The sequence below is a fragment of the Crocodylus siamensis genome, chromosome 4, assembly GCF_052110815.1.
Source record: "Crocodylus siamensis isolate JL-2025a chromosome 4, ASM5211081v1, whole genome shotgun sequence".
NCBI classification, from domain to species: Eukaryota; Metazoa; Chordata; order Crocodylia; family Crocodylidae; genus Crocodylus; species Crocodylus siamensis.
In genome coordinates, this window is record NC_143398.1 from 171,686,926 (window position 1) to 171,700,426 (window position 13,501).

At 39.3% G+C, this 13,501-nt stretch overlaps 1 protein-coding gene and 1 pseudogene across 8 annotated transcripts in view; one reads left to right on the forward strand and one right to left on the reverse strand.

Moving 5' to 3' along the window:
* ERBB4 (erb-b2 receptor tyrosine kinase 4) overlaps positions 1–13,501 on the reverse strand; it is a 1,162,978-nt gene that overhangs the window by 684,244 nt on the left and 465,233 nt on the right. The gene's annotated exons all lie outside the window — the stretch shown is intronic.
* LOC149867176 (uncharacterized) lies at positions 1,100–1,796 on the forward strand (annotated as a pseudogene).

Consider the following 13,501-nt stretch of genomic DNA (forward strand, 5'->3'; position numbering starts at 1 on the left):
CGCAAACCATGAAGACTACATAAAGGAAGCCAACAGACAGTTCTCTGACACCACCCACTACAAAGAACTACAAGACAATCCTACTCTCCTTTTCACCATGAAACTCAAAAATACCATCAAATCATTTCCATCAGAACTACAAGAAAAACTACAGCCCTTGATCCCTCCCACTACCTAACCCAGAGACTTTTTACATACTCCCTAAAACCCACAAACAAAGGAACCATGGCAGACCTATCATAGCCAACCATAGAAACCCAACTGAAGAAATATCAGGTTTCATCAAATCAATCCTAAAACTGCTTGTCACCCAAACAGCAAGTTTTGTCCAAGACACTACAGACATTTAACAGAAACTTACTCCTACCCACCATGGATGTTACCAGCTTATATACCAACATCCCACACCAAGATGCCATCCAAACTTGCCTTACATACCTACAAAAGCAAGATGAAAACTCAGAGTACAGACCCAAAGATATTACTGACCTTATACACTTCATCCTCACACACAACAATTTCACTTTTAATAACCAACACTTCCTCCAGATGATGGGAACAGCTATGGGCACCAAAATGGCCCCACAGTGTGCCAACCTTTTTATAAGCTACCTGCAAGAAGAATTCCTCAAGGACTGCACCTTCAAATGCTTACTATACTTAAGATACATCAATGACATCTTCATCATTTGGACTGAAAACCTGCAATCTCTGATTGAGTTCCATCAGAAATTCAACAATCACCATCCCTCCATCCAACTATCTCTTGAATAGTCCAGCACCAACATCTCCTTTTTGGGCACAATGATCACTATCCAGAATGGTAAAATACAGACCAACATACATATCTGCACAGAACCAGCAACACCCTAAACACACAAAGAAAGCTGTGATATACAGCCAAGCCCTGAGATACCACTGAATTTGCACTGAAGAGAACCCCCAGGATTGCCACCTCACTCATCTTAAAAAGGATTTCACTCAACAAGGACACTCCTCCAGAGAGAGAGATCACGCATTTGAAAGAGCCACCAGATACTACACGAAGAATTGCTGCAGTACAGAAAAAATCCCCCCCACGAATTGCACACGACTGGTTATGACAGATCACCCCTCCCTCAAACCCATATGGAAAAATCCTCAAACAACTGCAACCCATACTAGAAGGAAACCCTATTCTTAAAGAAATCTTCCCAGAACCACTCATCCTAGCCTTCAAACAAGCACCGAACCTTGCTAACCTCATCAACAGAAGCAAGCTTCCTATGGCCCAGAACACACCGAGTATATCCAGACCAGGCCATGACAAGAAATGCAAAACCTGCCAACACATCTCCACCACCCCCACAATTACTACACCCCACAACAGAGCCATCAGCATTCCCGGATGTTATAGCTGCACCTCCAGAAACGTAATATATCTCATCCAATGTACCAAATGTTCTGATGGAAAATACATAGGAAAGACCAAACAACAACTGTGCACCAGACTGAATGCACATCGGAAATCTATCGAAGACAAAAATACCCAGTTACCTGTGGGGGAACATTTCTCACAAGAAAACCACTTTCTCTCCAATCTCTCAGTCCTGATCCTCAAAGAGAACTGACAAAACAGTTTTCACAGATGAGCCTATGAACTTCACTTCATCAACCTCCTGGACACCAAAAATCACGGACTAAATACAGACATTGGGTTTATGACACATTATAACCTGCCTGACATCCGACTACCCAGGTACCTCTCCACTATTTATCTGCTACATTCATACCCCTCTCTGTCTCTTACCCACTGACTCCTCAATTTACATCTTCACTGATTGACTGCCTGCCTAGCATGCATACCAGCGCAGCCTTTGGATGCTTACTGGATGCGTTCCATCCAAAAAGAGCACACACCAACTGCAGAAGCTTCCTCAGCCTGACAAACAGTTTTAAATCCCAAAAGCTTGCTAAGAAATGGTTTTCCAACTATTTAACTTGGTCTAATAAAAGATATTAGATTCACCCAAAGAACCTTGTCTTACTTTTGAGATGTCTTTTGGCTACACCCAACTTGTGACTATTTGCTCTATGGGAAAGACTCCAGTTTCCTTGGATCTGAAAAAACTGGATAGCTGAACCCTGTACAACCCATGGAGGGGAATGAAGGCAGCCAAGCTACCGTGAACCATGCAGAGTCAAGAATGCAGGTACTAAAGTAATAAAGTCATAGAGGAGAGATATCTTTCCATCAGTTCTTGAAGAAAATAACAATCTGTTAGGGAATCTCAAGAACTGCTGAAAGGAAACCAAACAATAAACCAACAGTTTCACCTGAGTCCTACAAGCCTTCAAGTACATCTCAACAGGGTGCAAATGAGCCTAAGCAAAAATACAAATGCTAGCAGCATGGGATTTAATCACAGATCTTGTTAAGTAGCTGTGTTTTATGTCAATAATATAGAACTTTGCTGCATAGCAAAGTTCTCTGAAGAGGAGGGTAAACAATGCTTCCAGTGACATATCTAACAATTCAAGTATACAGTTAGTTGTATAGTGGCAAAATAAAATATCTTTGTCTATCAGTTCCTTATACCGTGTTTACAATCTTCTTTGTTCTTTTTTCATAACAAATGCAAGTGGTAAAGGTATTTTTTAAATTATCTATCTGAAAAGGGCTATGATCAAGCATCCTATAAGCTGACTAGAACACCCCAAAGATGGGCAAATTTGAAAGAACTCCATTGTTTTTATTGTTGTTGTTTGTTTGTTTTTTTACTTATAATGCTATAATTCCAGGGTAGGAGGAAAATGTTAACATAACTTATACTCAGGGACCCTACTGGCTTTTCCCCTCATATTTTCTCAGCGTTTATTATTAAGTGTATTCAATGCTTATAGTATCTATAGGGAAATTAAAAATAGTGAAAGATTTCTATGTAAGACTAATCTCAGTAAACACATTATAAGAATGTATGCACCAAGCTAATGAGATTCATCAGGTTTACTATATAAAAAGGACCATTATTCATGGACTGTATATGAAGCACCAGTCTTAACAATTTTCATATAACATTACATTGTTTATAACATTGTGGAGATTGTATTTCCTCCAGAAAGAGAACAGGTTTTAGGTTATTGTGAAAGAATGCTAGGAAAAGCTCAATTCAGCCAATTTCTCTCCTTTTCTGACATTAAGATCTATTAAACTGTGGAATACTCTCCCTAGGAAGTGGAATAAACCCCTTCATTTGGTATAATTAAAAGCACTAAGTGTTAAGTATGAAACACTAATAAATGTATATACCAAAGCCCCATTCACCAGTGTCAGGGAGCTTACTAGGTCACCAAAAAGTTCCTTCACTTTTCAAGGTTCTTTGGGTAAATGTGATATCTTTTCTTAGACCAACAAAATAGTTGGAAAAATTGTTCTTTGAAAGTGACTTTTCAAGATGCTGAGTTTCTATTGAATACAACAGGTAGTACTTTCCCTTCCCATTCACTAAACATTTATTGTTATTATGTCTATTAGACATGCCAGTCAAGATCATGGCCTCATCATTTTGCCAAGCACTGTTCATATTCAAGTGAAAGGAATTCATTGCTCATTCAGTACATGAGATGTGTGGAGCTCAGTGAATGAGGCAGCTGCTCGATATTTCTTTTCATCCTCATCATTCAGTGCGTGGCTCCATGCCTTATTCATTCCATACCTTCCAACTTCTGCAGCAAATAAGACAGAGGATCGGTATGATATTGTTGAGACTGATGTGTTTAAGAGCCATCCATTTTTTCAGATAAAAGTAAAACAAAAAAGAATAGGAGCGTCCAACCAAAATACATTAACGTAGCACCAAAATTAAGGTACAAGGGAGGCTGCTTAGGTATCTGAATGAGCATAAGGAGGTTTGCTCAGTGTTGTTTTGTGAAAATGCGGGTGTCAAAAATCAAGAGGAAAACTAGGGAAGTGGAGAAAGATAAGGATGACACAGCCTGGATAATTACTTGGACTGTGGCCCCAAGAATAAAGTCTACAGAGAACTCTTTGGGCTGACTGCTGGCTGAAAGAGACTTGTAAATTAGCAGTGTGCAAAATAAGCCCTATTCGATTCAGATTCGGCCTGAATCAGGGACAGTGATTCAATTCGTTGATTCAGATTACTGTCCCTGATTCAATCTGGCTGAATCTGAAGATTCAATGCTGATTTGGAGAATCAGCGATTTGGACATCATGCACTGCTCACTTTAAACAAAAACATTTTTGGCTAATATTAAAAGAAAGTACTCTACTTCTAAAGGATCCAAGCACCTATTACAATCTGTCACGTCACTTCAAAGCCAGAGATTATGCCCTAACAGGTATTCTTCTTGACAGGTTTATAATGTAATTGATAAAATTATAGTATCATTATGTCAAATGGCTGTACAATTTTAAATTTCATTTATTTAAACAACTTTTAGTTCCTGCACAGGAAGTATGACGCATAAGGTAAGCATGTTGCATTTTAAACCCCTACTTAACCATATGTCAAAGTGTTTTCTTGTGGGTAGCATGATTCCTGGGCCCTGATTCTCTTTTCTATAGGTTTTTATACTTCAATCACTGCCATACTATCTGAGTGCCTGTGTTACTCAAAATATCCATTGTAATGTCTCTACTTAAAACACTTATTTGTGCTTTAATAATTATAAGAGCAAAGATAACAATGCTGTATATATACCAGCCATATATCTATGAAAGAAACTGAAAATATAAGAGTAGCACAAGAAAAAAAAAAGCATGTGTGTCATATCTCAGAATACAGTAGAGAATCTACAATGCTAATCTCTTTCTAGAGATACAATGAAAACACTACGTTCAGTGACAAGTTTGTAGTACATAAAGTGCCAGTATTTTCCCAGGAAAACATAAAAGTTCCTTAAATATATACATTTTAAAACTAATAGCAAGTCTCCTTTTACTGAAGGAGGGAAAGTACAAAAATGATGACTGTAACTAAATAGTATGTAATATAGCTATCCATTCAAAAGCTTCAATTAAAAAGATTGGTATGCTCTATCCTCCTTATTCACCATGTAGTTTTTTTAAAAAGCTATAAAAATTCAGTTTTATATTTTGGGCCAAATTCAGACTTAATGTAAGGAAATACATCTCCTAATGGTACCCCAGATTTGAATTTAGTATTAGTTTTTAATTCTCCACTTCTGGGGCTTATCTATAGCAGAATGTGAAATGATAACACCTATTAATCAGTGTAGTGTCAAGTACTCATCTTAGATGCATTTCATGTCATGTCAGATGAGTGGGATTAATCTTATTCATAGCTATTTGGCACACTGGGTTAACTATGACCAGCCACCACTGCTTTGACTACTACATCCTTTAGCTATATTAAATGACCTTGCAATTTTAGCATTCTGTTAGTATTACTGTATTATTATAATCCTTCTTAAGGTTGTTTTACAAGGATGCAAGGACCGTAAGCCACAAGATCACAAGACTGTTCTACATGAGAGTATGTGTATTCGGTATCAGGATGTGGTCTATGAAACGATCCCTGTAATGACCCCCAATACTTTTGGGACAAGACTTTTCCTCATAACTCACCACTTAGGGGGTCACATACTAATTTTTGATGCATGAAAATGCATCATTTTCTTCTTTAAATTTATTGTATTCACTAGGAAAATCTTGCATGAATGAAACAGCTGATATATTTATAATGGAGATTTATTTCTAGATTCACACAAATCCTGTAGTATCATCTTATATTTCTTTTATCTAATCATACACTTCCTCAGTGAGGCAAAATCCACGATGACATGCAAGGTACTCACAAAGTCTTTCAATATTTTTTTTAAGTAAGTCCACAAAGCAGGGGGGAAAGAGAAACTGAATGTTCAATAATGTTAAAATTTAATTGGACTCTTGTAGGCTTTGAAGTTCACACCTCACTGAGTTGAGCAGGGTGAGAGAGGTCTGAGTTCACACTTTTACTCTTCTTATGCTTTGGCTAGAGACAATTTCTTCAAAAATGAGTTCACCGGAAAGAAGTGCAGTGATTTACAGTTGGATGCATAAAAGAGAGTCAGTAACTTGGGTGGTTATTCACACTGAAGATAAATTATTCTAATTTATGAAGATGATTCCTTATAAGTTGTTTTTTCTGGAAATATTTTCCTTCCCTTCACTGAGCTCTTTACTTTACTTTTTCTGGAGATCACCTAATGTTCTGATAAATTTGTTCCTTTGCTGCTGGCTGCTTTGTTTCAAGACCTTGAATGTGCCAATAACATTATCTTGTTGGCGCAGCTTGGTGAATCATTGCAACTGATGGCTAATTTGTTTGGGCAAGAAGTGGGTTCCATCAGCCTGGTTCCTAATCTGGATAAAACTATGGCCTGATGATAAATAATAAGCAGTTTCTAGACATTATGAAATTCAGTGCTAATCTGTCAAACCATTACACTATGCTGGTGACAGATGTTAATATGTGGGAAGCATCGTTGTGTTGAAAAGTATCTGAACAATGCAAAAGCTTATATGGCAGTAGCCACTGCCATCAAACTTTTTACCAAGTGGCAGATCTATGGAACTATGGTTATGTCAGTTGTATCACAGGCAGTGAAACACCTCTGCTGAAGAAGGCTGAAAGCCAAGACTGATGTTCTTGGTTCTTGCCATCTTCATCAGCTGCTTCACACGAAGTGGCAGGATCAGTTTCAAAGTTATGCATAACTGAACCCAGCAACTGCTCCCTCAGAACGCCCAACAAACAGTGCTCTCTGGATTGGGAATTTTCGGGAAATCTGTGTTCTTGTATTCAACTCTAAAGTTATGTAGTATTAGATTATGACCTGGAGAAGACGTAGTCACTAACTGAATATTAAACATGACTTTGTAATCAGTAAAGACAGTGAAAGTTATCATGTCCAATATGGTAGCCAGACAAGGTTAACCTTATGTTTTCAGGAGGGTATTCCCACCTTCAGTTGGTAAAAAAAGGAGGAGTCATATCTATGCTGGCTACAAAGAGACACAGGGCACATCTACACATTTGTTAATGTGCTGTAATTATAGCACATTAAGTTTAGTAGCTGTAAAAATACCTGTACTACCCTGTAATCAGCACTACTGCTCATTAGTGCAGATTAACACTTTTTAAGTGACATTAATGTGCATTAGACTAAGTCAACTGTGCATTAGCACATTAGCACAGTTTTTGCTAGCCACGCTAATGCGCTGTAGAATTAGTCATCTGCACATTAAGCATCTCATGTAAACACACCCACAGTCATATTAACTAACATGACCAAGGACAGAAAATTACTAGTAACAACTAATCATTTCTTGTGCACCAAATAGGTTAAGATCTTAGTCGGTAATTGAGGTCTGAAGTGGTGACACTCAAGAGAAAGAGTTAAGAAGAAATAATAATAATAAGTGATTTGCAAAAGAAAAAAGAAAGGAATATATTTTCATGAACAGACTGAGTTTGGTTTTATCCAAGCATTTGAAAACTTCAGGAACTTGATAGCTTATAACATTTATCACATTTTGCACCACTGCCATGTGACATATCTGGACCCCTTCATTCCCTTCCTTCCAGGCTCTACTGAATTGTAGCAGCATCGATCCAAACCACCTTCCTGCTGTGAGTCTGTGGGCTTCAAACCACAGCAATGTTCCTTGAGCACACTGCTTGTTTTAATTTCTCATTAGTACCCCACTATAGACTAAGGTATGTGCCTAAAGACTAATTGGCTATATTTGTCTACACTTCTGGAGAGAAGACAGGCGGGAAAGGAGAGAGAAATTGAGACAAAATGGCTGCAATGGCTAATAGGGACTGCATATCATTAAGCTCCATCTGCGATGTCAAGGTCAAACCTGGTGAAGATTCTCACTAATCACTGCCGAAGTCAGGAAGCAGATAACAGTTAGGTTCTAAGAACCCCTAAATAGTCAAAAATAATTTATACAGAGACTGGAGCTGAGTTGGAATAAAAATGTGCACATTCTGTGAAGAGCACTGAAGGTGTCTGAAACACTTGTATGACTGTAAGAATTATTTAAAAACCAGCTTGGTTGGAAGCAATTGGTCTCTAAGGAGTATCATGCAATTCAACCCTCAGCTCAACTCAAGCAATATGCCTGCACCCAGTTCCCCTGTTCATAGAGCTTCACAGATGATGTACAACCAATTGTGAGTCAGCCTGATTGGCTATGCACGGTCAAGGATAAATCTGGGTGCTTGGGTTGGCTGCTCTTTGCCTCAGAGCTACTAAAAGCTTAACAAATCAGAGAAGAATTTAACATGCTTTAAAAATGCCATCAAATCACAATGTATTTACATTTTTTGAAGTATTAGTTAAACATTTATCATGCTCTTCAGATGTAGATATGATACTTTGTCTAATCTGTCATGAGTCACAATGTAATTACATGGTAATCAAATGGCAATTAATTTATATGATATTCATTTGAAATAGAGAAAAATTAGGCTTGTGATAGCACAGAAAGCTAACAGGCACACCAGAACAAGAAATGGAAATTAAGACACTGAAAAAAATGGGCAAAGTAAATGTTAAAATGAATGTTTAAGCAAATTGACCCACGTGTCAGGGAAAAGCTCCGAGTAAACTAACCACTTACCTTTGCCTTAATTTTGTTCTAAGACTCTCTCTCAGGAGTTTCCTGTGTAATATTAACCCTTGTCTTCTATACAGTGATATGTATTCTTTCTGTATATGAATCTCAACATTTTCCATGACATAACTGCATGATGGCTTCCAATCTACATATACAGCTTCCTAGCACAATGGCCATTCCAAACTGATTAGGACAGAAATAACTGATTTACAAAGGCTGGTGCAATACAATAGTTGCAATAAGTTAATAAGCCAATGACCTGGTCAAAAACAAACGACTTAATCCCAAGCTCAGATTCAGATCTAAGCAAAGAGGAATCATGGTTTAGACGGTTGCCTGTTGCACCTTCTTGCATGCTGGCAAGTCTCACTTTTTTGTTCCAAGAGTAAAGATGAAAAGATTCCTGTATCTTACAAATAAATGCCCCGGTGTAATGCAGCTGAACATAGGGATACTTAACTGTACATATGTGACAAACTATTTTCCCTTATACTACTCTAGATTCCCTTGGGTGTGAAAAAACCCCCAAAACCCGGAATCTATTGAATGCAATTTTTAGATTTTTTTTTGTGTGATACTTAAGGCATTTCCACAATGCAAATAATAAACTGTCACATATGCATGAGGTTATTCCCCGCACGTGTGATGGCTGAATTTAGTCCATTCCTTAGGGAACAAGTATCAGAGCACAGAATTAAGGGTTCTGCTGGCAATGCTACTGAATCTCTTCAGAAAAGAGATACTTGAAGCCATCATTTACTTTTTTTATCCATCTAAAAGACAAAATTATGAATGCTTAATAACATATCAGTAAGGGTATCTATGCATTTTTATGTATGTCACTTGATGGGTCTTTTGGGATTGGAATTTTGCCAAGGCTTAGTGCTTTCACTGCTTCAGTGATTTCCATCCCTGTAATTTCCTTTTCTAATTTATTAGTTAAGTCAGGGTCAGACTTTGCAACTTTGGGGTTCAGTCCTAGCTGGTAGACAGAGCACTATATCTGATGGAAATTCTGAGAGGGAGATAAAGATGATTTGGCTTGACAATCTCTATTTCACCTCCTTTTAAAACCTCAGGGGTAGGCGGAGTGGGACTGTATGTGTGAGGGAGAAATGTTTGCCAATAGGAAAAGCTATAAAATCAGGAGGGACAAAAAAAAAAGCCCTTCCAAACTTATAAAAGGCTTTTAACAACAACAGGATAAACAATAAAAGTGAAAAAGACTTGACAGTGAAGAAAATTAAGATGCTATACACGGTGAATTATTCCATTTACAGCTTCCTTTTAAAAAGTCATACTAATTAATGGCTTTAGTTAATCTCATTCTTATTCACAAGACAGGCTGTATTTATTTTGCAAAGAAAATGTTTAACTGGGATAGCCTACTGAAGTCTTCCTAACTCATATTCAGCAGTTGTCTTGGGAAATGGCAACGTAGTCATATTTAATACATGTACTGTGTACAGCAATTTTGATGGAAAAGGGAATAAAATTATACAATTGTTGCATTAATTATACATTATACATTTCTATTCAATGGCCCTTAGCACTTTTCAGAATGGCTGGGTCACCTGAAGAGAACTATGTGGAAAAACAAGCCCATTAGCTAACACTGTTGATTGTACACCTTGGATATTGAAAACAGCTGGTAAAAGTAAGACATTAAAATAAGCCCTCATATTTTATCTGAAAAAAACGTTTAGAAAGTGATTGGTGTGGTATGTGGTGCACGTGTGTAATATTCCCCATGACATGAATATGTTTGGTTCATGTGTGGGTCAGACTGCCAGAAGAATGGTGGTTTTCTGCTTCTGATTAGGACTTGGAAGAGCTGGGTTTGATTCCTGACTCTGCGACAGACTCACACTATTATCTCAGTAAAATGACTTACACATCTTTAACAATGTTATCCTAAGTGGCTTAGGCTCCCATGACAATTTGGAGACTCTGTGAATGATTTAAGAATTAGCTGAAACTATGGAGCTGCTGTAATATTTAATGCCACAGTGTATGTAGAGTCAACCATACTGTCAAGGCTGGGTCACATATTCCCCAGACCTGGAGTAATAGGAGAATCATTAAACTTTGATCACTCTCTTTCAAAGAGGGGCAGCTGGGACAACAGGATGGCTACCTCTTAAGTAGAACTAACTTTTTCCAATCTCTGTAGAAGGGGCAGATCCCTGGAGAATGGGAAATCCCAAAACAAAGGTTAGACAAGTGAGCAGAAAACAACAGAATGCAGTTCAACAAGGAGAAATGCAAAGTGCTGCATCTAGGGAGGAAAAATGTCCAGCACACCTACAGCCTAGGAAATGACCTGCTGGGTGGCACGGAAGTGGAAAGGGATCTTGGAGTCCTAGTGGACTCCAAGATGAACATGAGTCGGCAGTGTGACGAAACCATCAGAAAAGCCAATGGCACTTTATCGTGCATCAGCAGATGCATGACAAATAGGTCCAAGGAGGTGATACTTCCCCTCTATCGGGCACTGGTCAGACCGCAGCTGGAGTACTGCGTGCAATTCTGGGCGCCGCACTTCACGAAGGATGCGGATAATCTGGAGAGGGTCCAGAGAAGGGCCACTCGTATGGTCAAGGGCCTGCAGGCCAAGCCCTACGAGAAGAGACTAGAGAAACTGGACCTTTTCAGCCTCCGCAAGAGAAGGTTGAGAGGCGACCTGGTGGCTGCCTATAAGTTCATCAGGGGGGCGCAGAAGGGAATTGGTGAGTATTTATTCACCAAGGCGCCCCCGGGGGTTACAAGAAATAATGGCCACAAGCTAGAAGAGAGCAGATTTAGATTGGATATTAGGAGGAACTTCTTCACAGTTCGAGTGGCCAAGGTCTGGAACGGGCTCCCAAGGGAGGTGGTGCTCTCACCTACCCTGGGGGTCTTCAAGCGAAGGCTAGATGTGTATCTAGCTGGGGTAATGTAGGCCCAGCACTCTTTCCTGCTTATGCAGGGGGTCGGACTCGATGATCTATTGAGGTCCCTTCCGACCCCAGCATCTATGAATCTATGAATCTATGAAAGAACTCAGATGTTACAGCACAATGTTAAAAAAAAAAAAATCCCAAACAAAACCCTGGAAAGTCAGAGACTCAACTACTCAGAGGGTAACAAGGATTCTGAGGCACTCACTGAGACACGGGAAGCTTCAGCAGAACAGACTGGAATGCTTTCATAGGAGAAGGATATACAGTAGCTTAACTAGGGGAGGGCAACTGTGGCACAAACCCCAGATACCAACTTAGAGGGTGAACCGAAATGGTAACTCCCAGCAAGCCTTTGCAGTAGCAGTAGCAGCAGGAACAGTTCTGTGTTACAGCAGTAGCAGACAGCACTGCAGCAGCAGCAGCAAATATTGTCTTCGGGGTCCCAGGTAAGACTGAGACCCCTCCTGTTTCCTCCTCCTCCAGCAGGATTTTAACCAGGGCACAAAACTTGTTAGTTATGCCTCTGGTTTGGCCAACTGAGGAAGAAGAAAACTGGCTTTACAGGAGACAGACTTCATCATTCAAAACAGAGGCCTCATACATCAGGCTAGGCCTGGGATTCCTTAGAAGACTCTTGACCTAAATTCAAAAACCCTCAATACTGGGCATGTCTACATGTGCATTAATGCACATTTTCTAATGTGCATTAAATTTAGTACCTCTCGGCTCCCAGTGACATGCGGGGAGCCTGCTCTGATGCATTGGAAATACAGTGTGTTGGAGCAAACTCAATTAATCGAATCTGCCAGGGCCTACAAACTGACTTGCTCTGGCAGCCATCTGCATCATGTGTGTCTGCATCCCTATATCAGCTGAAAAAATGGCGGTGGGGTGCTGTGAAATAAAACATGTCTGATAAGCTTTAGTTCAAAGTGCCTTGCGACCATTTTTTCAGCATACGGATGCACAGAGCTGTGGATACATGACACGCAGGCACTTTTAATTAGCACAACTCACTAATTAAAGTGCCCGGGGCCATGTCCCAGAGCACATGTAAATATGCCCTCTACTGTGAGTTATTAAATTAATGTGCATTAGGCTGCACGAATGCGCAGTAGTGTATTTACATGCTTTTTTAGTGACACTTAATGCAGAGTATACTATTTTACTGCACAGTAGCATATTGTCACCGTTTTTTACGTGATGCTTTAATGTGCGGTAAAATAATCTACTGAAGATTAAAGTACACACGTAGATATGCCCACTATTAAGGAAATTGAGGCAGGAAACTGTATGTAGGCCTTTTATTAGGGCCCAATGTGTATTTATTATGCTAAAGCAAAATCTTATGAGCTCTGTCCATTTGCTTAAACTGTTATACGTCCTGGAAGAGGTGAAATGTAAAGCCTGAATGTCCACAAAGTTAAAGCTTTGGGGGATCAGCCTTGGTTCTGAAGCAGCTAAGCCAGGTTCTAGGTACCATGCAGGGGTAAATGGAAAGAGAACTGTGACTAGGATGTGCGCCAGTATTCAAGAGAAGAGAAAACCAACTCAAGCAAGGAAAGTTTATGAACAGGCAGGTGCTGTGCGGTAAGACCCAAAGACAACAGTCCAGTGAATGTCTAGCTGAGGGAATCCTACCAGGACTGTGTAACAGCACTTAACTCCTTCCCAATAGGACATAAGCATCTAAATCACTCCAGCAGTTTTTAAACTTTTACCTTTACTTTCTCTGTGCCTCTTTTCCACATTTGTAAAATGGACAATATTTTGCAGGGTCATCTATTAAATTTAGGGTATTTGGGGAAGGTTATTGTTTCTGGCTATTTATCTGTACAAAAAGAAAAGGCCCTGAGCAATCTTTTAGCCCCAGGTATCATCACGATAAGGATAATGAATAACAGTGGAAGACTTTATGTATAAT